The sequence below is a fragment of the Sus scrofa genome, chromosome 8 (genome assembly GCF_000003025.6).
Source record: "Sus scrofa isolate TJ Tabasco breed Duroc chromosome 8, Sscrofa11.1, whole genome shotgun sequence".
NCBI lineage: Eukaryota > Metazoa > Chordata > Mammalia > Artiodactyla > Suidae > Sus > Sus scrofa.
Window position 1 is genome coordinate 117,269,341 of NC_010450.4, and position 27,639 is coordinate 117,296,979.

Sequence of the window (27,639 nt, forward strand, 5' to 3'; positions counted from 1 at the left end):
GAGAGGAACAACATGCGGTGCTTGGTTGCAGTGCCTTTTTTTTTTTTTTTGCCAATTCCTGAGGTGACTGGAGCCATAGGTGGAGTCCATTCACAGGCCCCCAGTGGTTGCAGGCCACACCTCCCTCTGGCCTATGAGATGACTGCTGAGGTCTGTCCCTGCCACTGCCTGTAGATCACACAAGAGGCACCATGTCACACTTAGCCCCACTCTGTCCTTCGCCCACACAAGAGGTTCCTGGCCACCCTTATCCTGCACAAGAAGGCTCTCACGTAGCCAGAGCAAGTAGCTTCTTGCCACCCATAGCCTGCACCAGAGGTGCCTCACCCTCTGAGAGCCCGAGTGCAGGGAGATTCCTATGGCAGTCTGTCCTTCCTCCTCTCACCCTCCCCAACAATGGTACCTTGCTTCTCCTGTGGGCCCAGATCTTCTCCCAGGTTCCCTCTGTCGTGGAGATCCACTCCCTGGCCCATAGTACACCACTCCCCTGCCCGTGGTGCACTGCTCCTTAGCCCCTCAGGCTGTCCCCACACAGCCAACCCCAGTCCCCTCCTAGGGACTGACCTCCAGAGCCTAAATCTCAGCACCCAAGCATCTCAGGCTGTGGTGTCCAGGGCGGTGGTGCAGATGATCTGTGCAGCTCTCACTCTACTTTGTCCTCAGTCCAGCTGCTGCACTTTTCTTGGCGACTTTGAGGTCCCTCCATTTAGGCTGATCTCCCGGTCGGTTAGGCAGCTTCCCAGGATGTGTGTTCCTTTTCTCCTTCACAGCTCCCTCTCAGGAATGCTAGTCCCTTCCTTATTCCTTTTCTCTCTCTCTTTTTCTTTTGTTCTACCCAGTTAAGTCAAGGGGCTCTTGCCCTTTTTGGAGGTTTAAGTTCTGCCAGCATTCAGTAGATATTCAATGCAAGTCGTTTTACACGTAGATGTGTTTTTTGATGTGTTTGTGGGAGAAGGTGAGCACGACATCTTACTCCTCAGGCATCTGATCCACCTCCCAGAACATTTAATGTATATTAGTAAAATGGATATAAAATGTGGGTTGTAAAACAAATTCAGAATAAAAAGATGTAACAAGTTATTTTTAGAAAGCTTTTACTGAAAGAGTAGATTTTTTAAAACACAGGTTGAATAGGAAATCAAAAGAAGCTTCTGATAAGAAAGCAACAAGGCTTCGATCTGCAAAACTTAAAGAGTATTTGAGAATATAAATAGGAGGGTCTTCAAGATGATTGAACATCAAGCTCTAAGAGGAATAGCTTATGTAATTTTAGGTCTTGAGATGATAGGGAAAGTATTCCCAGCCTTCTTCCTGAAATGACCTTTAATTTCATCCTAATCTGAGTGGTTTGAAAAATTTTATAGAATACTCTCTTTTCTCTATATTTGATGTCCTTTGTTTTCTTATGTTTCCAGACATCTTTAGGATTAGAATAACATGAGATACTATAAGGGATATAGACATATAGATGTATATCCAGTTGACCCTTGAGCAACACAGGTTTGAAATGCAAGTGTCCATTAATACATGGATTCTTTTTTTAATAGTAAATACTACAGTGCTACAGGTTCCATGGTTAGTTGAATCTGTGGATGAAGAATCACAGATACAGAGGAACTTGGGATATGGAGGAACAGCTTATGCTGATGGCCAACTATAAGTTATACACGGATTTTTGTGTAGAGGGGTGGGGCCCTTAACCCCTGAGTTGTTTAAGGATCAATTGTATATCCAGTTTTTTTGTCTTTTTGTATTTTTAGGGCCATACCTGTGGCATATGTAGGTTCCCAGGCTAGAGATCAAATCAGAGTTGTAGCTTCTGGCCTACGCCAGAGCCACAGCATGCCAGATCTGAGGCACGTCTGTGACCTACACCACAGCTCACAGCAACACCAGATCCTTAACCCACTGAGCAAGGCCAGGGATCGAACCCGCAAGCTCCTGGTTCCTAGTTGGATTTTTTTTCACTGCACCACTATGGGAACTCCTGTATATACATTGAAAAAATTTTTTTCTTTGAAGATGGAAGATATGAGAGGAGTAAGCTAATTCCAGAGCCAAGTTAGAATTAACTGGTCTTAATTTATCTCTTTGATACATCAAAATACAATAAAATCAGTAACAGAAAATGAATATAATCCCTTCAGATCTCTTTTTGTGGCATAAAGTTGAGAGCCCTCTGGCCATTTACAATCTGTGAAAGTAGCAGCTCTAGTTTTATAGAATTCAGCACTAACTTAGATTATGCTTGTTTTGTAATGCTTTTTAAAATTTAGGTCATTCAAACCTGGCTAAGCATTATAAAATCACCTGCTTGATGTCAGACATTGCTAACAATGACAGCCAACTATTTTTTGTTATTGTGCTTTATTTGTTTGTAATTGCTTTCAAGTTCAGATAAAACTGAAATAAGGATGGAAACGAAAATATAGGTTCTTTTTCACTGTTCTCTCTGGCTGGCCTAGTGTGGTGATTTACAGTTCAGAAGACCCTGGAGTCAGAGCCATGGGCTTGCCCCTGCTGGGTGATTCACACATGTCAATGAGTCACACTGTGCTTCATGTAATTACACGAGCTATAGTATAGGATTGTTATGAGGATAAAATGTGTTAATATTTTTAATGCACTTAAAATAGTATCTGAGACTTAGCAGGTAAATAATAAATAATCCCTCTGTGTATACTGAATTCTTTAGGAAATAACTAGGGAATGACTTTGCTAGCCATGGAAGAACATTTCCTTGGATTGATAGCAAAAACTTGATGCTGTTGATGAATGGGTGGTGCCTAGTCAAGTATCACATTTAAAAAATCATAAAACCAGATGATATGAAAATATTGCCTCATTTATCAAAAAAGAGCATCAATATAATCATATAATCACATATATCAATATTAATACCTCAGAAATATCTCCCATACCAACCTGATACATATTTACCTTGCAACAATTAAATGAATTATATGTCATTTAGGAGGGTTTATATATTAGTAGTCTAGTTTCTTTTGCACACCTACGTATAAATTTATATCTTTTTTTTCTTGTTCTCAAAATGGGAGTTCATTTGATCATTTAATAAACAGAAACTTTCAAAGATCTTATGCCTTTTTTCTATTTTTTGGAAGAACTGGTTCATTTTAATTTTTTAAGCATTCTGTATGATCTATGACATTCTCCCTCTCTGTCTTTCTCTTTCTCTTTCACCCTCTTTCCATCTTCTGTTGGTTTTTTTTTTTTTTTTTCCAACTCCTTTGGACAAGAAACTAAACAATTCGGTCCGTTTTCTGAAGCCTTTCAAATTGTTGTCATTTAAACATTTTCCAGCGACAAAGGAAGAGTGCTCTGTTCCAGTCCCCGGCATCAAAGGAAGGATTTGTACTACTCACTTTATTCTTCTGACAGGAATTTTAACAATTTAAAACCAAATAGATGGCTTCACTTTCCTTTTCTGTGTTCACTCAAGCCAAGGCCATATTTCTATTTTCAACATTCACAAATACTTCTTGTTCTGAGTCTTAAATATCCTGTGTGCAGTGAGCTCCCCCTGGATTAGATGAACTTTTGATCCATCAACAAAAGACGTTCACACGGCCCCACACCCAAGCTTAGGAGCATGAACATACACTTCTTCCAGTGGAGGCCAAGGCCTCCTGAGAGGTAAGGCAGTTCCAACTGTCCTCTGGACAGCAGGATGCTCGTCACTGCGCTAAAGCAGTCAGGGCATTATAGAGTCAGGTAGAGAATCCTCACAAATACGGCTGCAGTGCTTGCTATAACACACACACACACACACACACACACACACACACACACACACACACTAGTATATAGCAGTTTAACAAGGGGTAGCTGTCTCTGGTTCCTACAAACTCACAACTGCATCTCTACAGGGGCAGTTAGATACATATCATCTCTAGGGAGCCTGTCACTGTTGCTGGTTTTACTATTTCATTGTTGCACAAATTAACTATGAAGTATGAATGGAGACACAGCCCCACACAAGGTTCCTCTTTTTACGTACATGGTATAATACAGACCATAGGCCTGAACTATTATCCTATCGTAAGTGAAAAAGTACTACTTTAAATATTATTTCCAAGAGAAATCACCAGTAAAATTAACATTGGACATTGAGAAGAACTGGTACTTAAGAACCATAATTTATGCTAAGGAGTTTAGCCTCCAACTATTTCTAGTTGTGCTGAAGCCCATGGCCACAGCCTACTTTGCTAACTCCAAGTCATGGTTCAGAAGGTTTTGAAGACAGAGTTCAAACATGCTTCTTTGGTAAAGGTTACTTCTGAAAAAAAATTGTATTATGTGACTTGGGACAAGCTGATTTAATTGTCTATGATTTTGCTTGATTCTTGTTTGTATAATGTTGCCCCTGTGATAACACTACATTCAAATGTTTTTACTAAGAACTTGTTAAACCACTCTTGAATTGAAAAATAAAAAGATAACTAAAGAAGGACTTATAAAGACCTGAAAGAAACAGCAGATGTGAGGAAGAAAAAGACTTGAAATAAGGAGCATTAAAAACCAAATAATTTGTCTCCCCAAATCTTACCTTTTTTCAAATATGTAATTATCTTTATGGGCTCAAAGTATTAAGAATATTTCTGCAGAAGCACTGTTGTTGGAAATAAATTGCCTGGATAAAACAAGCATATTAAAACAAACAAACAACGACAACAAAACAAGAATACTACAGTGAAAGACCACCACAAAATGTTAAAGTAAAACTCTGGGTATACTGTGGGCAAAATGAAAAATTTTAAGTTCTTAAAATTCAAAGCAGTTACTAATATTATGGCTGGAAAATGATGACACATTTGTCTTTTTTTTTTTTCCTAAACAGCCAGGATTTAGCAACTGAGTGATTTCTTCTTTGGTGCTTTAATTTGGAGAGCAGAGAGCTGCAAATCTTGCTCTTCTCCTCTTATCTTCAGGCTTAGTATGTCAATTGCTACATAATTTGTAATCATTACTCTCTTCTTCAGATTGCCAACTAGTTTTTTGATGTTGTTGTTGTTTTGTTTTTGTTTTTGTGTAGGGCCACACCCTCAGCAAATGGAAGTTTCCAGGCTAGGGGTCCAATCAGAGCTGTAGCTGCCGGCCCACACCATAGCTCACAGCAACAATGGATCCTTAACCTACTGAGTGAAGCCAGGGATCAAACCCACATCCTCACGGATCCCAGTTGGGTTCATTAACTGCTGAGCCATGACGGGAATTCTGCAACTAGCTCTAATAATGTCAGATTCTACCTGTTGTTTAAGTATCATATAAACATAGCCTGAATGTCTATAATTAATAACTTGACATGCCTTAGCTTTGTTATCTGCTAATTTCATAGTGATGTTGAAAAAGTAAGTTTTAAAATTAAAAATTATTTTAAGATTATTGATTAATGAATTCTTTGATAATATTACAGTATAATAATTGCAAGGAAATAATATATTTAATATGTGAAATGTATACTATTTCTTTATAGGCTTTTTATCCCACCAAATGTATTAATATAATTATAGTATAATTAAGATATTACTCTCTGCTGTTTATGATCCTAACATTCCCAAGGATTTTATTGGGATTTATAATCCTGAAAAGTATTTTATTAGAATTATGGTAATAACATAAGTAATAATTGACAAATCTCTTTTATCTAACACTTTAGTGTAATTCTAGGTAGCATTAATAGTGTGAAATCAAAGTTACTATAAATTGGATATCACCTACTGGGAAGACAACACCAACATGATCCCCCTTTTTCTTATGTATATATTTCATCCCTTATTACTTTGCTTATTTCATTAGCTATTCATGAGCCGAGTATAATATACATTAACCTTTAGCGCAAAATCGCTCCTGACCATTTCTTCAAACTTTCGAATTGAAAATTGAATTGGAACCACTGTGTCACATGCACACACAAACAGGTACACACACTACTGTTCCTGGATGCACGCCATTCTTCTTGCCTATTTCATACAGTGAAACCTGCTAGCTCTAGGCCAAAAAAAAAATAGTTTATATATTTTAAATTTTAGATTTGGGAGAGTAATTCTCTACTGCTGGGATATCACCAATATCATATTTAATAAATCAGAATATAAAAAGTTTGATTTACTAATTAATTTCCATTCCAATCATTAAATTTTTTAATATTTAATTTGTTTTATTCATTCTGCTATTAGAATCTTCACAATTGGGAGGGGAAGATTAATGAGAGGTATCTTTTTCACTCTTTTTTTTTTTTTTTGTCTTTTTGCTATTTCTTTGGGCCGCTCCTGCGGCATATGGAGGTTCCCAGGCTAGGGGTCAAATTGGAGCTGTAGCCACTGGCCTACACCAGAGCCACAGCAACGCGGGATCCAAGCCGCGTCTGCAACCTACACCACAGCTCACAGCAATGCCGGATCGTTAACCCACTGAGCAAGGGCAGGGACTGAACCCGCAACCTCATGGTTCCTAGTCGGATTCGTTAACCACTGTGCCACGACAGGAACTCCCTTTTTCACTCTTATTAAACATTTAATTACAGAAGATTTTTTAAAATACTAACTAAAATCACACAGTTTTTAAATTGACTTTTTTCTCACTTTTGATAATACAGATTGCAGAGGTACTATTATTTTTTATTTTTTAAATCTTTATTAAAATTTTAGACCCCTTTTATATGTGTATGTTGAATTTATATGATTTAGTAGACTGTACAGAGAGCTTTTTAAAAAAATACCCTCTTTTTTTCATAGGAAATCTGTAGAACTAGAAACTCTGAAAAACTCCTTCCACTGAAAGAAAAGCAGATTCTGTATAAAACATACTTTCTAATGCATTTCTGGGGTAATAAAAATTGGGAAATCTTCCAGATTCATAAATAAATAAAAAACAAAGTATTTAGTAAATCAGAAATATTTGAGCTGGTATATGTGTGGAAGTTTTGCACCTTATGCAAACTTTAAAGACAGGCAGACTTGAGGCAAACAACTGTATTTGTTAAGCATTGGTCTTTTGGAGCAGTGGGGGAACTAAAACTCTAACATTAAGTATGGGTGTTTGGAGGGAACTAAAATGATCCCAAATTGAGAGCATCATTTGATTCTTTGAATGAATAAATTAAAAAAATTGTTTTCTGAAGAATGAATGTAGTATAGCCATTAAAATTTTATCAGTTATGATCAGCAAAATCAGTTGGTAATCAAATGTCAAGAACACATATAGAAACATCAAGAGATTAGAATCCAAAGACATTAGACACTGGAATCATTAGATAATATACAATATAAGCAAAAATGAGTGAAATGTCAAGATGAAATCACAAATTGACAGAGGAAAATATGAGTATAAAAAGCAATTTTGTAAAGGAAAATTCAGGATAAAACAAAATAGAAATTTAGAATTAAGAACTGTAAATTGACTGGATGCCTTAGTGTAAAGATTAGAGACAACTGAAGAGAGAATCTGTGAGATAGAAAATATTCAGAGAGAAATTTCAAAATGAAATATAAACAAAATATGAGCATACAAAAGAAAGATTAAGATATATCTAGGATAGAATGGAGATAACTAGCATATGTTCATTAGAGTTAAAGGAGTCCATAGAAAAAAAAGAAGAAAAATAATATTCAGTTATAGTTATGGAAAAAGATAAATTCACAGATAAAGAAAAACATGTTAAGACATCAAAAACTAATGTATTTCACCCTTAGGAATAGTGCAGTGAAACTGCAGAACAAAAAGTACAATGAAACAATTAAAATAGCATTTGAAATAAAAAAACCTCAAACTAAGGAGAAATAAACTAGGCTGAGAAATGCCTGCTTATATAATTCTCTACTGTTTTACAGGAAAAATGCTATTACACTTTCAAAGAGTAAATCATTCTAACTTTGTAAAAATCTTCCTACAAAATAAAAAGAGAAATACTTTTTAACTCATTTATCTATGTGAACTTTAATAACACATATAAATAATTCTTACAAATCAATAAGAAAAAGATAAACAGCCCAATATAAAAATGGGCAGGAGTTCCTGCTGTGGCATAGTGGGTTAATAATCCAATGGCAATCTATGACAGGAGGCAAGAACATATGTAGAAGAAAGATAATCTCTTCAAAAAATGGTCCTGGAAAAACTGAACAACTTCATGTAAGAGGATGAAATTAGAATATTATCTAATACCATACACGAAAATAAACTCACAATGGATTAAAGCCCTAAATGTAGGGCCAGATACTATAAAACTCCTAGAAAAAAACATAAGCAGAATGCTCTTTGGCATAAATCACAGCAACATCTTATTTGATCCACCTCCTAGAATAAAGACAATAAAGACACAAATAAATCAATGGGACCTAATTAAACTCAAAAGCTTCTACACAGCAAAGGAAACCATTTAAAAAATGAGAAGACAACCCACAGAATGTGAGAGAAGTTTTGCAAATGACTTAACTGACAAAGATTTAATCTAGAAAATGTACAAAAACTCATACAACTCAACAATAAAAAGACAAACAACCTAATTGAAAAATGGACAGAAAATCTAAATAGACATTTCAAAAAGAAGACATACAGATGGCCACAGGCACATGAAAAAAATGCTCAACATCACTAATTATTAGAGAAATGCAACTCAAAACTACAGTGAGGTACCACCTCACATCAATTAGAGTGGCCAACATTAACAAGTCAACAAATAACAAATGCTGGAGAGGACATAGAGCAAAGGGAACCCTCCTACACTGTTGATGGGAATGTAAATTGATATAACCACTATGGAAAACAGTATGGAAATACCTCAGAATACAAAATATAGAACTACCATATTACCTAGCAATCCCACTCCTGGGCATATATCCAGACAAAACTTTCATGAAAAAGATACATGCACCCCTATGTTCATCGCAGCACTATTCACAAGAGCCAAACAGCCAAGACATGGAAACGACCTAAATGCCCATCAATGGATGAATGGATTAGGAAGATGTTGTACAAATATACAATGGAATACTATTTCAGCCGTAAAAAAGACAAAATAATGCCATTTGCAGTAACATGGATGGAACTAGAGACTCATACTGAGTGATAAGTCAGAAAGAGAAAGACACCGTATGATATTACTTATATGTGGAGTCTAAAATATGGCACAAATGATCTATCTACAAAACAGAAAAGATCATGGACATGGAGGACAGACCTGTGTTTGCCAGCGAGGAAGGAGAGGGAGTGGGATGGATTGGGATCTGGAGTTACTAGATGAAAACTCTTGCATTTGAAGTGTACAGGGAATGAGATCCTGCTGTATAGCACAGGGAACTAGATATCTAACCACTTGTGATGGAGCATGATATAATGTGAAAAAAGAATATATATATGTATGACTGGGTCACTTTGCTGTACAGCAGAAATTGACAAAACCTTGTAAATCAATAATAATAAATTCTTTTTTAAAAAGAATCCAATTGTAGGAAGTTCCCACCATAGTGTGGTAGGTTAAGAATCTGACTGCAGCATCTTGGGTCTCTGTGGAGGTGTGGGTTTGATTCTCAGCCTGGCACAGAGAGTTAAAGGACCTGGCATTATCACAGCTGCCATGTAGGCTGCAGCTTTGGCTAGGAATCAATCCCTGGCTGGGAACTTCCATATGCTGTGGGTATGGCCATAAAAAAATTTTTTAAGTGGACAAACTACATAAATTGGCAACATTTATAAATCTGAATAGCAAATAAAAATATGAGGATGTTTATTTCCCACAGTAATCGCAGAATTAGTCATTAGTACTAGTATGATCTACCATGTTAGATCCACCAGATTAACAAATGTTATAATTGGCAATACAAGTTTTGGTGAGGATATGGATTAATGAGAATCTTCATATGCTTCATGTGCAGGGGTGTAAATTAGTACGATCCTTTTGGAAAATAATTTGGCACTTTCTTCTAAGTATGAAAATTCTCCTTCCCTACAACTCAGCAATTCTACTTTGAGATCTATACCACAGAGAACATTTATGCAGGTGTACCACAAGACCTTACAAGAATATTAACAATACTATTCCTCTTAATAGCAAAAACTTAAGACAACCCAAACAATTATCACCAGAATGGGTAAATAAAATGTGGAATAACCATACAGTGGAATGTTAGATTATAGCGAAACTAAACAAATTACAATTTTATGAAACCACATGAATGAATTTTAAAAACCTGATGAGTGATTATCCTCAAACTATGTTTTTTAAATGGAAAGAAATGGTAAACACATATTTCAGGAGGGTGCTACCTATATTGGGAAGGCTAAAGAGTGGGGTCAAGGAGACATATACTCACTGAGGCCACACTATAGATGATTTTATAACTAGATTGGTCAATTTATGTGTCTTTTTATATTGCTTTGCAACCTGCATTAGTATGTATCAAATGTTACATAATAAACACTGTTTTAGAGTATTCATCAAAGCTTCACACAAGGACGAAAATAAAATGATCTGATACAGAATAAATTCTTAACTACTGCACACGCACAACACATAAACTGTTATATGTTCTTTCTGAACTGGTGATAAAAATAACTGTTGTTCTGTATTGTTTGGAAAGGAAATCTCATCTCCAAGTATCAATGATCAAATTTTGAATTTGTATGGAGGTAATGACAGAATATATTACTACCTTAAATGTTTTCTTCTGAAATGGACATCTTGGTAATTAGCACTGCCAAATTCATAAGAAAGTTTAACTTGAATTCGAAGAATCTTTGTGATAATGTCAAAATGGGATATACTGTTTCAAGAACCTCATTTTCTACCAGTGTTTCAGAAGAGCAGAGTGAATTAAGGGCTTTCAAAATGGCATATTTGGGCCTCTAGAGTATTTATAATTATTTTCTGCAAAAATGTATCTGAATGTAACTTTATGCTAATTTAATCATAAGAAAAAGATAAACATAAATATTGTTTTATTAAAACTCTATTAACCTATATTTGAATAAATTGAAAACTCTGACCAATACTTAGTTTTAACCATTATAAGATGATGAGGTACCATAAAATTCTAAGCTAATTTTCATATTTTACATTTATAGACTTCTGCAATTCTTTAGTTTCCTTTCAATATATTACAATTCTTATGTTCAACAAGGACTCAGTTAAACCTCTGTTAACATTAATTATGATTTGAATTTTGCTTGCTGCTATAAAACAGTCTTGGGCTTTGGCCCCCATGGGGCTACTTTTCAGTCTCCTGAATCTCTAATTCCAATCCACAATTTAGCAATCATGCTCCATCATTCCATAAGAAATATGGTTCATCTGATCTCAGGGATGAATATATTTTCTCAACATAAAACCCAGGAGATATCCAATAATGGATGACAATAGATTTCACTACTTAAATATTAAAGGGAAGAGGAAGAGGAAAAGATAATCAATACTTTCTAGTTTGGACACTTAAATAAGTGGCCCAAAAGCAAAGTTTTAGGGGAAAGTCATTACTTCAGTTTGAATATGAAATATCTCTGATGAGACAAACCAGAAGATGACACCTGGTACTCAAAAGTGAACTCCAAGCTGGAGATAAGACTGTAGCAAGTATATAGCTGAAGTTACAAGTATGGAAGAGGTTCCCAGGAAAAAGTTAAAACTGATACGGGGGTCTAAAGAGAGTTGTGATGAGCACAGATAAGGAGTTAGGTTTTTTTCTCTTTATTGTTTTGCTGTGCCCATTGCATGTGGAAGTTCCAGGGCCAGGGATCAAACTCACACTACAGCTGAGACCTGAGCAACAGCAGTGGCAATGCCAGATGCTTAGCCCACTCTGCCACCAGAGAACTCCAGGAGTTAGTTTTAAAGGCTGATTCTCTAGTCCCAGGATATTAAGAGTTTGATTTAGCAGGTCGGAGCTGAAACACGGAAACTTGTATTTTCATCAAGCAGTTGTTCTCTGTACTATCCTTAAGAGAAGCTATGTAACAAGGAGAGACTACTCTCTTGCTGCCCTGTGTTTTAATTGTTTTTTACTTGCATCATTTCTCACTTTATTTCTAAAGTAGTTCCAAAAATCTATTACATAAATGAGGGAGTCCTGAATGATCATGATGACATACAACAGGGTTTGCATGTGTTTTCAACCGTTGAAGAAAGTGCCATGTAAAAGAAAATTATACCTAACTGTATACTTGAAACATAACTAACTATACACCTAACTGTATACATGAAATAAATAATTTTAGCTCAACATAACCATTTATAACTATAAAACACAGTACTGCAAAAATACATAAATTCCATACATTGAAATTATTTCTCTGAGTTAGAATATCTCTAAATATTGTGGTGAGAAACATGGGGGCTCAGTCCATGAAGGACAACTTTGTGGTAAAATACAAAATCCTTTATTCAGATGAACTGCAATAGAATCACATGACTAGATAATCAGCTTATCCACTCCTCTAATTTTGGTGGATCCAAATCACTGCAGAACAATCTCACAAATGAATCTACTCTAGAGGAGATAATGTCAAAAATACCTTATTGAAGGAAACTTATTGAAGCTCTAGTTCAGTTAGCTTGAAATTTAAGTATTTGGAATATATTTGCTTTACCAAGAAAAATATTTCAATTAATAGAAAATCATATTAGATTTTAATCATTTCAGATCATTACAAACCTGAATTTTCTTATTGGAAAAAGATACATATTCATGATTGTCATTCTTGTGCTGTTAGTAACATGAAAGAAATAGAATGAGGAGGTATAACAGGCATTGAATTCACAGCCAAGTAATAAAAAATCATGGTGAGAATAAAATATTAATAGAGACTAGATGGAATACAGCTAGATTTTTCATTTTCCTAATAAAAGATTCTAAAATCTGGTGTATTTTAGAAAAGTCATTGATTGAAGCATTCAGAATTACAAAGGACACCTTTTTTTTTTAACCTTGTCTCATAATAAGATGAGGACAAGGAGACACTTGATAAAAATAAGGGGCAGTAAATTCAGAACAAATTGAAGTAAATAATGCCTTATAAATGTGTATAGTCAACCTGTGAAATTCATTGACCGAAGAGGTCACTGAGTCAAATACTATGGTTGAATTTAAAAAACAGCTGGGTAATTTTATGACCACTAATAGCTTTGGGAGCTCTGCTCAGCAAGCAGAGATAATGATAAGGGTAATCAAATCTCTTGTTTCAGGATGTAAGTTACCAACGGGGGGTTGTCCAATTCATGCCTTACTTTTGTCCTCTGGACATTTCTCATAAACACCCACCTTCAGGGAGGTACGATGATGGACACTGGTGTTGTTATTCAGCTCTTTTATGCTGAAGTTTATAGATGGCTGTGTGTTCTTTCACCTTCACCTGAGTATCTCCTTCTGCAACACAACAGCAAGGCAAGCTGGTCAGGAAGTAGCATATTCCATAATTAGGGTCAAGGTAATCAATGGCTTATGATTTTAGCAGATGCCTTAGAATATTGCTCTCATGATTCTTAAATTTATCAAATTAAAACAGTTCAAAAGTTAGAATTATTGCATTTTTGGGAAATGAAACTTCATGGTGCTGTTATGTACACCATTTTTTTAAGTGGTGTTAGTGAAGTTACTGTCCCTTAACATTTTATTCTAAATATGCTGTATTTTTTTAAACATGCTATTGCGTTTTAAAGTGGCTTTCTCTTTAGAAATACTATTAATTCCATGTTACTACTTCATCTTTGTGTCACAGGCATGTTAATTTGTATTTAATTGAGGTCAAATTTCAAGTTTCATTATTTGAAACAACTTTTCCAAATCAGAACATTTTAACAGAAAGACAAATAAAACATAAATCATCTATAAAATTCAAAATAACTATTACTATTCATATGTATACAAACACAATCATTTATATATACATATATATTTCTTTAGTTATACAAAATTTGGAAGTGTTATACACACCATTCTATAACTTACCCGTTTATAACTTTACCATTCTATAACTTACCCATTTATCATGAACAATGTACTATGAAACTAGCAAAGCTACAGTCATCAAAACTGTGTGGTACCAGCACAAAGACAGAAATATTGATCAGTGGAATAGGATAGAAAGCCCAGAATTAAACCCACTCACCTACAGTTAACTAATCTATGACAAAGGAGGCAAGAATGAAGAAAAGACAGAACATTCAATAAGTGGTACTGGGAAAACTGGACAGCTACATGTAAAAGAATAAAATTAGAACACTTCCTAACACCATACACAAAAATAAACTCAAAATGGATTAAAGACCTAGATATAAGACCAGACACTATAAAACTCTTAGAGGAAAACACAGCCAAACACTCTCCGACATAAACCAGAGCCACATCTTCTCAGATCCATCTCTTAGAGTAACGATGATAAAAACAAAAATAAACAGATGGGACTTCATTAAACTTAAAAGTTTCTGCACAGCAAAGGAAACCCTAAACAAAACGAAAAGACAGCCCACAGAATGGGAGAAAATCTTTGCAAATGCATCGACTGACAAGGGATTAATCTCCAAAATTTATAAACACCTTCTGCAGCTCAATACCAAAAAAACCAAACAACCTCATCAAAAAATGGGCAGAAGATCTAAGCAGACAATTCTCCAAAGACATACAGATGGCCAAAAAACACATGAAAAGCTGTTCAACATCACTCATTATTAGAGAAATGCAAATCAAAACCACTATGAGTACCACCTTACACTGGCCAGAATGGCCATCATCAAAAAGTCTACAAATAGTAAGTGCTGGAGAGGGTGTGGAGAAAAAGGAACCCTAGTACACTCTTGGTGGCATTGTAAATTGGTGCAGCCACTGTGGAAAACAGTATGGAGATTCCTCAGAAAACTAAACATAGAACTCCCATTTGATCCAGCAATCCCACTCCTGGGGATCTATCCAGAGAAAAGCATGACTCGAAAAGACTCATGTACTCTGAATGTTCACTGCAACACTATATACAATAGCCAAGACATGGAAACAACCTAAATGCCCAGCAACAGTGGAGCAGCTAAAGAAGATGTGATACACATACACAATGGAATATTACTCAGCCATTAAAAGGAAAGAAGTAATGGCATTTGCAGCAACATGGATGGACCTAGAAATTATCACACTAAGTGAAGTCAGTCAGATGGTGAGACACCAACATCAAATGCTATCACTTATATGTGGAATTTAACAAAGGACACAATTAACTTCTTTGCAGAACAGACACTCACAGACTTTGAAAAACTTATGGTTTCCAAATGAGGCAGGTTGGGGGCTGGGAGGATGCACTTAGGGTTTGGAATGGAAATGCTATAAAATTTGGTTGTGATGATTATTGTACAACTATAAATGTAATAATATTCATGAATAATTAAAATATTTCCAAAGGGTATATCATATACCTATACCATAATTTATTTTAACAACTTTCTCTTTGGACATTTAAATTGTCTATAATTTTTCACTATCATAACTGTAAATACATCAGTGATTATTTTTTAAATGTTGATTCAAAGTGAATAACATTACTTTTGAGCCCTTTACTTTATATTGCCAAGTTGTTTTTCAGGAAAATTTTATCATTTTACACACTATCAGTTTATAAGGGTGTAATTTCCTCGAATAATCTGGGGATTATATATATGTATCCATATATTTTTAACTTTTAGATAAAAATATATCTATCCATATATCTTTAACCTATTTTAACCTAGTATGACTACTAAAACAGTAAGAAAAAAGAGTGGGAATGCACTGATAATTAAATATCTGTTTTTTTTCTTTTCTTTTTTTTTTTTTTTTTTCTTTTCAGGGCCATACCCAAGGAAATATGGAAGTTCCCTGGTTAGGGGTCCAATCAGAGCTGCAGCTGCTGGTTTATGCCACAGACAGAGTAATGCAGGATCCAAGCCATATCTACAGCCTATACCACACCTCATGGCAATGCCAGATCCTTAACCCACTAAGTGAGGCCAGGGATCAAACCCACAACTTCACAGATATTGGTCAGATTTGTTATTGCTGAGCCACAATGGGAACTCCCAAATTTTCACATCTTTGATGACTTGTACTTTGAATGAGAGTTCAGAAGTTTACTGGTCATTTATAGTTATTATTTTATGAATTGCCAGTTCGTGTTACTTTGCTATATTAAAAATTTGTATATTTAAACATTTTCCCTTCTATCTGAACATCCTATAGTTATTAAGGATATTAATAATTTATCTACATACTTTTCCCAATTTATTGCTTACTCTTTTTATTTGACATGCAGAAGTTTTATATTTTTCTGATATCATTTTAATAAATTTTTATTTATCATTTTTTCATAAGAATATATTCATTCTGATAATATTTGCCTCTACTTTCCTCTAGTATTTTATGGTTACATTTTTTCATATTTAACTTTTTAAAAGAGTGATCTTAAATTTGCTCTGGTTTTATGTATAATAGGGTAATCTGAACCTCCTTTTTTCTTTCAATAACAAATATTTCCAGGTTAATTAATAAAGTATTTTTTTCACCTACTGATTTAAAAATCATGTTTTCATTGTGTTTCAAATTACTGTCAATAACTAAACCAGCTTATGGGGTTTATTTTGATTTTAATATTTATTGCTGCATTTCACACTATTTAAATTTATACTACATTCAAATATTTGACAGTAAAAAATATTTTCTATTTTTTTCTAAAACATTTGAATTAATCTTATTTTCTGATGACATTTTAAATAATTTTATTTTAAAGAATTAATACCTAAATGAAACATTTTAATTTTGCTCGAAAATTCATCCTGTTAATTTTTGAGTACATAGATTAAGATAGCTTTCCATTTATTTTATTATTTTATTTGATAAAATTCCATAAATTATGTGGATGGATCATATTGTTTATGCACATTTTTATAAGTTTATTATTAGAAAATTTATATTTTTGCATCTATTATGAATAACATATTTTTTATACTTTTTTTTCTATTTGGATATTGGTGATATATAGGGACATTCTTGGTTTTGTTATTTTGTTCTGATTTTTCTGCTGTTAATTTCATTGATTTCTGCTCTAATTTTATTATTTACTTTCTTCTGCTTACTTTGGATTTCATTTTTTTTCTCAATTCATAAGATGTAAATTTAGATTATGGATTTTACATCTTTTTTCTTTATAATATATGTACTCAATGCTAATATTTTCCTCTAAGTATTGCTTTCATGTCATCCCACACATTATAATAATTTTATTTTCCTTTTTCGTTCATTTAGTTCAAATATTTTTATTTTCTCTTAAGATTTCTGCTTAGACTTATGTTTTATTTAAAAGTATATTATTTAATCTTCACATAAAGACTTTCCAGCTATCTTCCTCTTATTGACTGCTAGTTTAGTTCCTTTCAAGTCTAAGAGCATACATTATTTGATTTCTAGTCTTTCAGATTTGTTAAGGTGTGCTTCAAGGTCCTGTGAAATATGTATTTTTAAACTTCCCTTTGAATGTTCATAACTTTCTTTCTTTTTTCTTCCATTTTTTCCTTTCATTTTTACTTTTTTTTTCTCCTACTTTTTCTTCTTACCTACTTTTGTATTTATTTACTTATTTAGCAATCTAATCATTTCTAAAAGCCATCTTCAAATGGTGGAATTTGTTCTTAAACATTTTAATATTTAATAGGTATTTAACTCTGGCGCTAAAAGATGAGTTTTATTTCAAAATTCTTTCATAAACAAAGATGTATGACTTTAAATCATAATTTACTGGAGGACTTTGAGCAGATTTAAATTCCATTTTCATTGTATTGTGACTTTTTCTTAAAATATTGTTAGATTTTATTCAAGAAATGGATAAATATTTAGATTAATAAATAGGGATTCTATTATTTTACGTCAGATTTTATGGTACTTTGTGAATTTCATGCTCATTTCTTGGAGCCAAAAGGAGACAGATCATAAAAATACACAATGGGAACTTACGTTTTTCAGCATAAGTGAAGGTTTCCCCACATGATCCATGAGAGTTCTAGCCTTTAGCATGACTATGAGTAAGAGGTCTGGGAACTTCAGCAAAATGTGGTATGCAAAGACTGCATTCCTTACACCATCTTTCAGGGAACTTCCTTGCTTTGAGAGACATTCATTTGGGAACTTTAACCTGAGTTCACATTGGATGTGTAAAGTCGATTTCTGTTTTAAAGGTACCATTTCTCTGGCAGAAACTGAATTATCTAGCTTGGTAAGAGAATGAGAGGAGAGAATGGGAGGTCCTTTTCCTCTCTGTCAGCAATATACACATTTGCAAATTCTCACTATGAGGAAAATTATTGTTGCTTGGTAAATGTTAATTATTCCATAGAGGAATTATCTATTTTAGAGTTGAAATGCCTGAGGCAAAAAATAAAATGAGTGTCATATTCATATCTGTCTCTCCTTAAATAAGATTGTATCATTGACAGTGAAAGTCACTTTATCACTCCCACCTGAAATTTCCTTTGATTTCTTAGAATAGTTATAATTTACCTTCTGCTTTCTTCTGTAGAGGGTTTCCGGAGAGATCATGAGGTACCATGGTGAAAATATGAAGTAATCTGGTTGAAATATATCTAATATAGATCTACTCTAAGGATCCAATTTCTAGTTTCTTGATAATCTGGGAGGGGAAAGGAATTATTTGAAAGTCTGTATTATATATTCTATCAGTTCTCTGATGTATACCACATAAGAAAAACTTGAAAATGTTTCTCACAAAGCCAAAGTTAATTTTCACTAGATTTATATGCTAAAGTTGAGGGATAATAATGTACTCTTTGAGTGTATGCTAGGTTCCAGGCACTGTGATGATTACTATTTATGTGTTAACTCTATAGGTCCTGATATATCTAGGATTACTTGAGGGGATAGGTAGACTGTCGCCATATGATCTTGCATATTTAATAAACATGAAATGCAATGAATAATACACAAATGAAAATAGACTCGTCTGGTCTCAAACAGTAGCAGAGATGAAGCAAGAAACATTTTCTTGATTCTGCCTCCTCATTATCTTGGGAAGCTTTAAATCAGAACTTAAGAAGTACTCAGTGATCAAGTAAGGTCACTGGGTTAGTTTCATTAATATCTATACATATATGTACTTTCAGGGGGAGTAATTACCTTTCCTCTAGCACTGTCAAAAGCAGGGGATTTTTCTGTAGGAAACATGTTAGTACCTCCCATTGTGGGCAAGAGAGAGATCTTGGAGCAGTAAAGTTAGTTGTGGGAACCAAGCAGAGTCAGGATAGCAGCCTCTGGGAGTCGGGTTGTAGAAGGCCATCAGTGGCTATGGAACACACAGCCTCAGTCCAGAGATGGCAGTGGAAGAAACATCATAATGAACATAGTGAACTTGCATGTAGGTTTGTAATGAAGAAACCCCATGACATGGGAAATGCCCAAAAGACCGTTTTGTGCAAAGAAAAGCAGCAGCAATTCCTGGACTGGCTTCAAAGGGTGAAACAACTGGAGAGAGAAACTGCAAAAGAATTTTTTTTTTTTTTTTTTTGTCTTTTTGCCATTTCTTGGGCTGCTCCCCTGGCATATGGAAGTTCCCAGGCTAGGGGTCGAATTGGAGCTGTAGCCGCTGGCCTACACCGAGCCGCGTTTGCAACCTACACCACAGCTCACTGCAACGCCAGATCCTTAACCCACTGAGCAAGGCCAGGGATCGAACCCACAACCTCATGGTTCCTAGTCAGATTCGCTAACCACCGAGCCATGCTGGGAAGTCCAAAAGAATTTTTTAAATAGTATTTAAAATAAAGAATGTGAGAAAAAGAGCGATAACTGCATCAAGACTTGGTAACAAGGATATAAAACTAGAACCCGCAGCACATGCAGTGATCATGGCTATGATACTTAATACATGCAAGGCACTGTGCTAAAGACTCAAGGTAGATAATCAAGTAAGATAATCAAGTAAGATTCAAGTAAGATAATCTCTTACTTAGTTCTGTGAAGGGGGTATTATTGGTGGCCAAATCAGGCAAACAATGCACACAGTGGTAATCTGCCCAATGCTGAAGTCTGTGTTGTTGGCTTTTTAATTTAATTTAATTTAATTTTTAAATTGCTACATTATCTTTTTTTGAGTTTTTACCTTTGACTTTTTTATTTCTACTGTACAGCATGGTGACCCAGTTACACGTACATTCTTTTTTATCACATTATCATGCTCTATCATAAATGACTAGACAGAGTTCCCAGTGCTACAAAGCAGGATCTCATTGTGAATCCATTCCAATGGCAATGGTCTGCATCTATTAACCCCAAGCTCCCCATCCATCCCACCCCCACGCCTACCTCTTGGCAACCACAAGTCTATTCTCCAAGTCCATGATTTTCTTTTCTGTGGAAAGGTTCATTTGTGCCATATATTAGATTCCAAATATAAATTTAATTTAATTTAATTTAAATGTAATTTAATTTTGGCCAGGCCCACAGCATGCGGAATTCCCGGACCAGGAAAGGAACCTGCACCACAGCAGTGACAGCACAGAATCTTTAACCATTAGGTCATCAGAGAACTCCAATGCCAATCTTTTTGTAAGGAGATAGCCACAGAATCGAACCTGGCATAGACCATATTTGTAATTCGTGGGTGTGAACTGCATCCTACACACAGTAAGAGGAGGAAAACAACCAGAAGAGAATAGCATAAAACTTATCACGACAGTAAAACTTAGCCAGGGCTACTGCATGGTTCTAATGTTCTAAGATACATTCGTTAATTCCTTCTATCATTACTCACTCATAACAATCCCTTTCCACAAAAAGTGAGAATGGCCCTTAGTTTGGATGCCAGGAGGGGCAACAATAAACCCATATGGAATTTCATTATTGAAAATGTTCTCCATTAAGTAAAGTTGAATGATTTAGTTATTAGATGTGACTTAAGCAAATATTCCCTATTTCACATCCAAGTTTGAGGACCCTACAGTAAAAATGTTTATTCAAAACATCCATGTAGAAAAATTTTATAATTTGGCCATTGAAATAGAGCCCCTTTGAGGATGCACAGCCCCATTGGTTATCTGGTCCCCAACTCCCAGCCTCTCTAACACGGGAGAAATAAGAACAGTTAGGTTCAGACAATTCAAGCCACATAGCAGGCGTCTGAAGTCCACAGATCAGATCAGCATTTTTCTGGTACTGAGAAATTATGAAAACTCTTACTTAGATGATGGAATTTATAGCCACTAAACAAACTGTTCAAATTAGTTGAAAGATTTGGTAACTCTTATGTCATCTTCCTAGGACGATCGAGCTATTAAAAACTTGCTAATCAGAAAGAGCTTTATAGATATAAATGTGCCCTATAAATAAGAAAAATTGTCTGTTTTCACTGTATTTTCTGACTCAAAATTAAATTACCTACAAAATGTTAGATCCATTTAAGTGATGATCCATTCTTCCATTCTGAATCTGAACAAATATTTTTGGATTTTTGTTTGTTTGTTTTTGCTTTTTTAGAGGGATTATTTTTCCTTTTTGTGTTTTCTCTTGTTCATTTTAGCATAGTAAATAAAAGTCTGCAAGGTGTTAAGGTTTCTTTGATGAAAGTAGAAGTTTTGGTTTGTTCGTTTTATCCATCAGCTGATAAGAGGAATGGATGTCTCACTACCTGAGGTTTCCTTGGGAAATGACCAGTTTAATGGAACAGCTTCTCCATTCACTCAGGAAAATTTTATTGAGAACTTTTTATTTGCTATGGCTTGGAGAAATGGAGGTGAGTAGAGCAGACATATTCTCTTCACTTAGTGAGTTTAGGTTTTATTCAGGGAAATATATCCTTGGCAATTGTGTACACAAATCAATTATTTTTATTTTGGCTGTAGTATATATCATAAAGGAGAAGCCCAGTGGAGACTGATCTAGACTGACCAGTGGAGTAGGGTGTAATCTAAGTTAGACTAGGCTTTTCTAAGGAAGAAATTTTAATGTAAAATTATGGTGGATCAGTATATGAGTGGGGAAAAGGTGTGGTCTGTGGGAAGAGCATGTGCAAAGGATAGGAAGGCTGGCAGGAAGTTGAAGAGACTAACCTGCTAAAGCAGAAAACAGGAGAAAGTGCTGGTGGAGGAGACAGTTGAGCAGGCAGTGTCACCAGTAGTGACATGGAGTAGCCAGTAAACCAAAAGAAGAAAGTGGGTTGATCTTTGACTTAAAGACCCCTGCTGGCAACGGTGACCTTGAAAGCATGTCTTGTACTATTAATTAATTGGTTGATAAGTTAAAATTTATTCTTCTCCTAGCCCCTCTTTCACTTTATTGATAATCAAACTAGTGTTGAACTTGGAAAATAAAACAATACCTTAGCTGCTAGGTGTATTGTGTATTTGGAGGAAACAATTTATATAAAGTACTTGAAGAAACCTTCAAAATGATCCTTTTTTCAAGTGGTAGAGTTGTGGATATATTTCTTACAGCAAAGTGGATTAAAGTTAAAGGACTAAAACCTGAAATGAGGACAAGCTTACCAGAATGCCAGTTGCTTGGGTTTAGAAATAGTACCACTAAGTGCAGAGCAGCTTAAGAAATGCAGTTACTTAAATTAGGATGCACCAGTAGACTTTAAGATTTTAGTATTTTTTCCATTAAAGAATGTTTAAATTATGAAGGTAGAATGTGGGTCTTAGCAACAAACTAGCTTTAACTTTACTTTCATCCTGAAAGCATAACAGCCATTTGCACTAATCTGACCTGCCAACCAAAATGTGCTTGAGTTTTTATTCTATTATAGTTAGATATTGTTCCAAGTAAATCCCAAACCTCTGTAAGCTGCCACTAAGACAGGGAAAATATAGAAACAATGATTCATTCCAAAAAATGTTGAATACCTATCATGTATTAACCACTTCTAGTTGGTATAGATAAATAAGAGACAGTTTCTACCCCTAAGACATTTTGGGAGGACTCACATTTCTTACATGTAAAATATACAAGATGGAGATGGTGTGGTTGACAAGGGGGAGGGAAAGGGGCCTGGGAGTTTAGAGTTAGTAGATGCAAACTCTTACATTTAGAATGGGTAAGCAAGGAAGTCTTACTGTACAGCACAGAGAACTATATACTCAGTCTCTTGGGATAGACCATGATGGAAGAAAACGTAAGAAAAGGAATGTGTATACATATACATATGAGACAAGGTCAATTTGCTATACAGCAGAAATTGGTGCAACACTGTAAATCAGCTACATTTTAATAAAAAATAAAACATTCAAAAAGTTTTTAAAAAATCTGCGATGGTAGGATACAACAAATGCCATGTAAAACTGCTATACTATATCAGAAGAGGGAATGCTTAATTAAAATGAAAAATGAGATAAAGAAACTTCACAGAGAAGGTGACTTTTGAATCCCTTTAAAGAATGAACAGAAATATTAATAATAATACCAAAATACTACAACAGAAGCTGCCTTTGTTGACTGTCACGTACTAATTGCTTAGCATACATTTTTCTCATTCATGCCTCACAAAAATTCTTTGAAATAGCATTGTTATCCCCATTTTATTGATGAAGAAACTGAGGGAAGAAGACAAAGCAATTTGTCCTAGGTCATAACCAGTACATTTGACCTCAGGTATATCTTTCAATAAAGCTTGCCTCATTATGCATTTTGCATCTCAGGTGGAGGGTCCAGCAAGGAACAAAGATATAAAAAGTCAAAGCATATCCTGAAATACCAAGTGTCCTACATGTCAAGAGAGCATATGAATAAGAAAGGAAATTCTGAAAGACCAGGAGTCCTCCTTGGCAGTATGGAGGAGCTTACTGCTAGAAAAACTAGCTAAGGCTCTATTTGACAGGGCCTCGAATGTCAAGCAAGGGAATGTGAACCGTGATAAAACATGGAGAAGATTTTACATGATTAGAAGATGTGATGGGATGAGTATAACCTTTATCAGGATTAGTCTAGCTGTGGTAAGAAAGGTGTATCTGAGCAGAAAGAAAACAGACTGAAGAGAAGATGTCAATAGTCCAGGAGAATGATACTCAGAGTCTTAGTTTGGGGTAGCAGCAGAAGAAAAGAAAGGGAAAAATATACTTGGTAGACAGAAAAAAATAAAAGAACAAAATGGCAGTGAGAAGCGTTGAAAGGTTTTTAATTCAGGAACCCATTAGTTTTTAATGTTTTGGGAGATATAAAAGGTCTCAAAGCAAAAAAAAAAAAAAAAAAAAAAAAAAAAAATAGATATTCCAGGGCTTTTCCTTTCTATCTAAAGATTCTCAGTATACAGAGTAGTCCACGTGTATGGGAGGGGCAGAATGTCCACTGCTGGCCTGTGCTGGGCTACCTCATTATTGCTCCGCCTTTGTGCCTCGCATCTTCAGATGGATGGCTTTTTCCATCATATATCATCACCATGACAGCACAGGGATGATCTACTATAGCAGATGATGTGGATGGTAGTAATAACACAGTCTACTCAAGGGACCAAAAGGCTGTGTGTTTTTTTTTTTTCTTAAAGGTAAATGGGAAAGGTGGAAAGGAGAGAAGCGAACTAAAAAATTAAATACTGCCTTTTCAAAAATTCAAAATAACCACTGCAGTGTCGGCACGAGGCAGAGTGATAAGGCAGAGAGCATGGAGAAATAGAATGCTGTGGATAATACTGAAATTCACTCTGGGAATCACAGACATAGAAATCAATTTTAAGATTAAAAAATTGAATTGGTAATTTCTGACCCATGCTGTGATTGAATTATGTGGATTATGGATCTTAATTAGAGTTGCATGCCCATCAAGTAAAACTCTTAGGTGTGTATGAAGCAAAAATAGCATTTAAAAGCTTTTTTTAAAAAAAGACCCTAAATATGGATAGGAAAAACTATTTTTTTTCTAAGAATTATTTTATTTTTCAGACCATGAGGAAATTCCGAGTTCTGATTGATACAATACTGCTGCAACATATGATTTGAATACTAGTCAGGAAAATTAATAATGCCATAGTCCTCAGCTTTTCCGTTTGGAACACTGACAAAGGTTAGATTAATCTTTTAGGGTAAAGGCTAGGCTCTTTAATTCAGTCTTCCTATATATCCCCTCAACGGATTCAGTTTCTCCCCTAGCTAAACATCTTGGATTGCTTAATTTTCAGATTTACAGCTGTGGCTTGTAAAGAGTTTCTCTTCCCTCCCTTATAAACAGATCGATTCCCCTTGGGTGCTGGTATCTTAATCATATAATCATTTGAATTGGAAGGACCTATGCGGGGGCACTAATCTATCCCTGTGAATCACAGCGGGATTGATTTTATTATTACTAAGTCATTCTTGATCAATGGGTATGGGGTTTCAGCCTTGAATCTTTCCAATGATGGCGATTCCGCAGCCTCCCCTGGCAGCCAGTGCCATTCCCAACTATTCATATTGTTATAAAGTTAGTACTTATATTTAACCTAAATTTTCCCTTGTGGAATTGAAGTCTATTACTTTGTATTCTGTCCTCATTGACTAATGAGAATTGGTCCCTCTCCTCTTTATAACATCCCTTAACAAATCTGCAGACAGTTTTGTTTCCCCCTAGTCTTCTCCTCTCCAGGCAGAACATGCCTTCTTCCCTAGACCTTTCCACATAAGTCTTATTTTCCAATCTCTTTATCATTTTTGTGGCTCTCTTCTGAACTCTCTTTATTCTAGGTCTCTTTTGAAATGTGATGCTACAACCTACATGCAGCATTTCACTGGCGGCCAAAACAACAGGGAAAGAGCAGAATAATAGCTTTTAGCTGTACAGCACAATTTATATTAACTACTTTACTGCCATTCGGTAGAACTAGTAGAAATTTAATGTATGTCTGTAGAATCTCACCAAGATCCTGATAAATGCATAAATTAAGGTAGTGGCAAATCCACTGGCATTTGTTTGGTCCCTTTAAGAGATCACCGATTATGGAAGTATTGTTCCATAGTGGAGATATCCATGAGAGTCTCCGAATTTGGATTCTCTTCAGTGTCCAACTATCCTCTATTCCCAACATCAGCAACAAACAGAAAAAAAAAAAAGCTCAAAAAATTAAGGTCTTAATTCTCATTCATTTCAGCCTATTTATTACTTTTGCCTTTGTCTACACATGATCAAAGAATCAAAAAAGAAAACATGCAAGGAAACAGATAAAAAAATCAATATATACTTTTAAAAAGTGAAATAGTTTTAAGCTTTCCTTTTCTGGTTGGCTATTTATGCATCACTTAGATGCAGACATAAAAATTTACAATGTAATACAGTAGTGATCCCTCCGTCCCCAATGTCACTATACCAAACAATAGCAGAATCCTAGAATGCTAGATCTGGAAGATGTCTTAAAAACATTAAGTCTATTTTTAAGTTGAATAAAACCCCAAATCCAGAGAGATTAAATCAATTGTTTAAGATCTACTCTTAAGACTGATTCATAATTATTATTTTGAACCAAAAATGTAATAGTGTGCTTACTAGTGCCAGTCAAGGACCTTAGCCTATGAACTATAAAATCAAATATAAGGTATGTTTTATGGTAGTCAGTTAGGTTTCAGGTCCAGAACCCATGTCTCCTGACTCTCAGAATTTATTTTGTGTGACAAAAGCCTGATTCACAGGTGCAGTGACCTTCCATTCTTTTCAAAAGACTTGAGGATTAGATTGCCAAGACTCAACTTTCACATGAAGACTTCCTCAATTCTATCTGAAGAGAATCAGTTGAAAAAGCTGGTAGGACTTCACGAGTTGACCTTGATGAAGCACCTCTGCTACAACTAAAAGACGAAATATCCTTTCGGAGAACATGGTCCAGTCTGCCTATAGATTTCAGGCTGTGCTTTTAGTGAACAAGATGTAGCTCATGTCTCTATGGTCCAGTATGTGCTCTGTAGTTTATGCTCAGCGGTCACCTCTTTCATCAGAAAGCTCTACTTTTATTTAAAGAATGAGGGATAAAAAGAAAACTCCATACTACTAAAGTTGTTGTGTATACACAACTTCCAGGGGTGTGCAGTTGATGCTTGAGCCACTCTAGGGTGGGGCCTAAAGTGCCATCTTTATGACAAGTTTCTAGGTGACAATAGTGCTGCTTGTCCTCAGACCACATTTAAAATACAAAGGTTCTGAGAGAATTAATTTAAGATCTATGTTAGCTTGGCTGGATCCAACCAGTGGAAGTATCAAGAAAAAAATAATTAGGAAACAAAACTTCCCCAGACCATTACAAGGTTGTCATATGTTATCTTCCTTTGTTCAATATGCTATTTCAAAATGTGGCTTTTCTATATATGCTTCAAGAGAAAATTAAAATAGCTAAATATCCTTTCCTTATCTAAGGACAATAAGCAAGGCTTAGAGTTTGTCCGATTTAATGACTGGCTTCTTAAGACATTGCTAGGGTCATTTTTATGTATCCTACATGGAGATAATCATTGATTTATGTTAATTCAAATGTGTTAATTTCTAAATCAGATGTGTCTTGCAATTCTTGTCCTTGTCACTTTAATTTCATTAGTTTCATCCCTGTGAAAATCACTTCATGATTTTATGCTGTATGTTATTCTGGATATTTTTATAAGATGGAAAAAAAAAACCTAATCAGACATTTGGTCAATTTAGTCAACACACCACTCAACTG

At 35.1% G+C, this 27,639-nt stretch overlaps 1 long non-coding RNA gene across 2 annotated transcripts in view; it reads right to left on the reverse strand.

Moving 5' to 3' along the window:
- The window catches only part of LOC106507803, a 617,638-nt gene continuing 591,951 nt past the window's right edge, over positions 1,953-27,639 (reverse strand). Inside the window, exons 5-6 of one of the 2 annotated variants that reach the window (XR_002346466.1) lie at positions 13,275-13,379; positions 1,953-4,654 (exon numbers count right to left, since the gene is read on the reverse strand). This is a non-coding gene — a long non-coding RNA (uncharacterized LOC106507803). Of the gene's footprint in view, positions 4,655-9,478; positions 13,380-27,639 lie in introns of those variants that run through there. The other variant, XR_002346465.1, reaches the window with a different exon arrangement.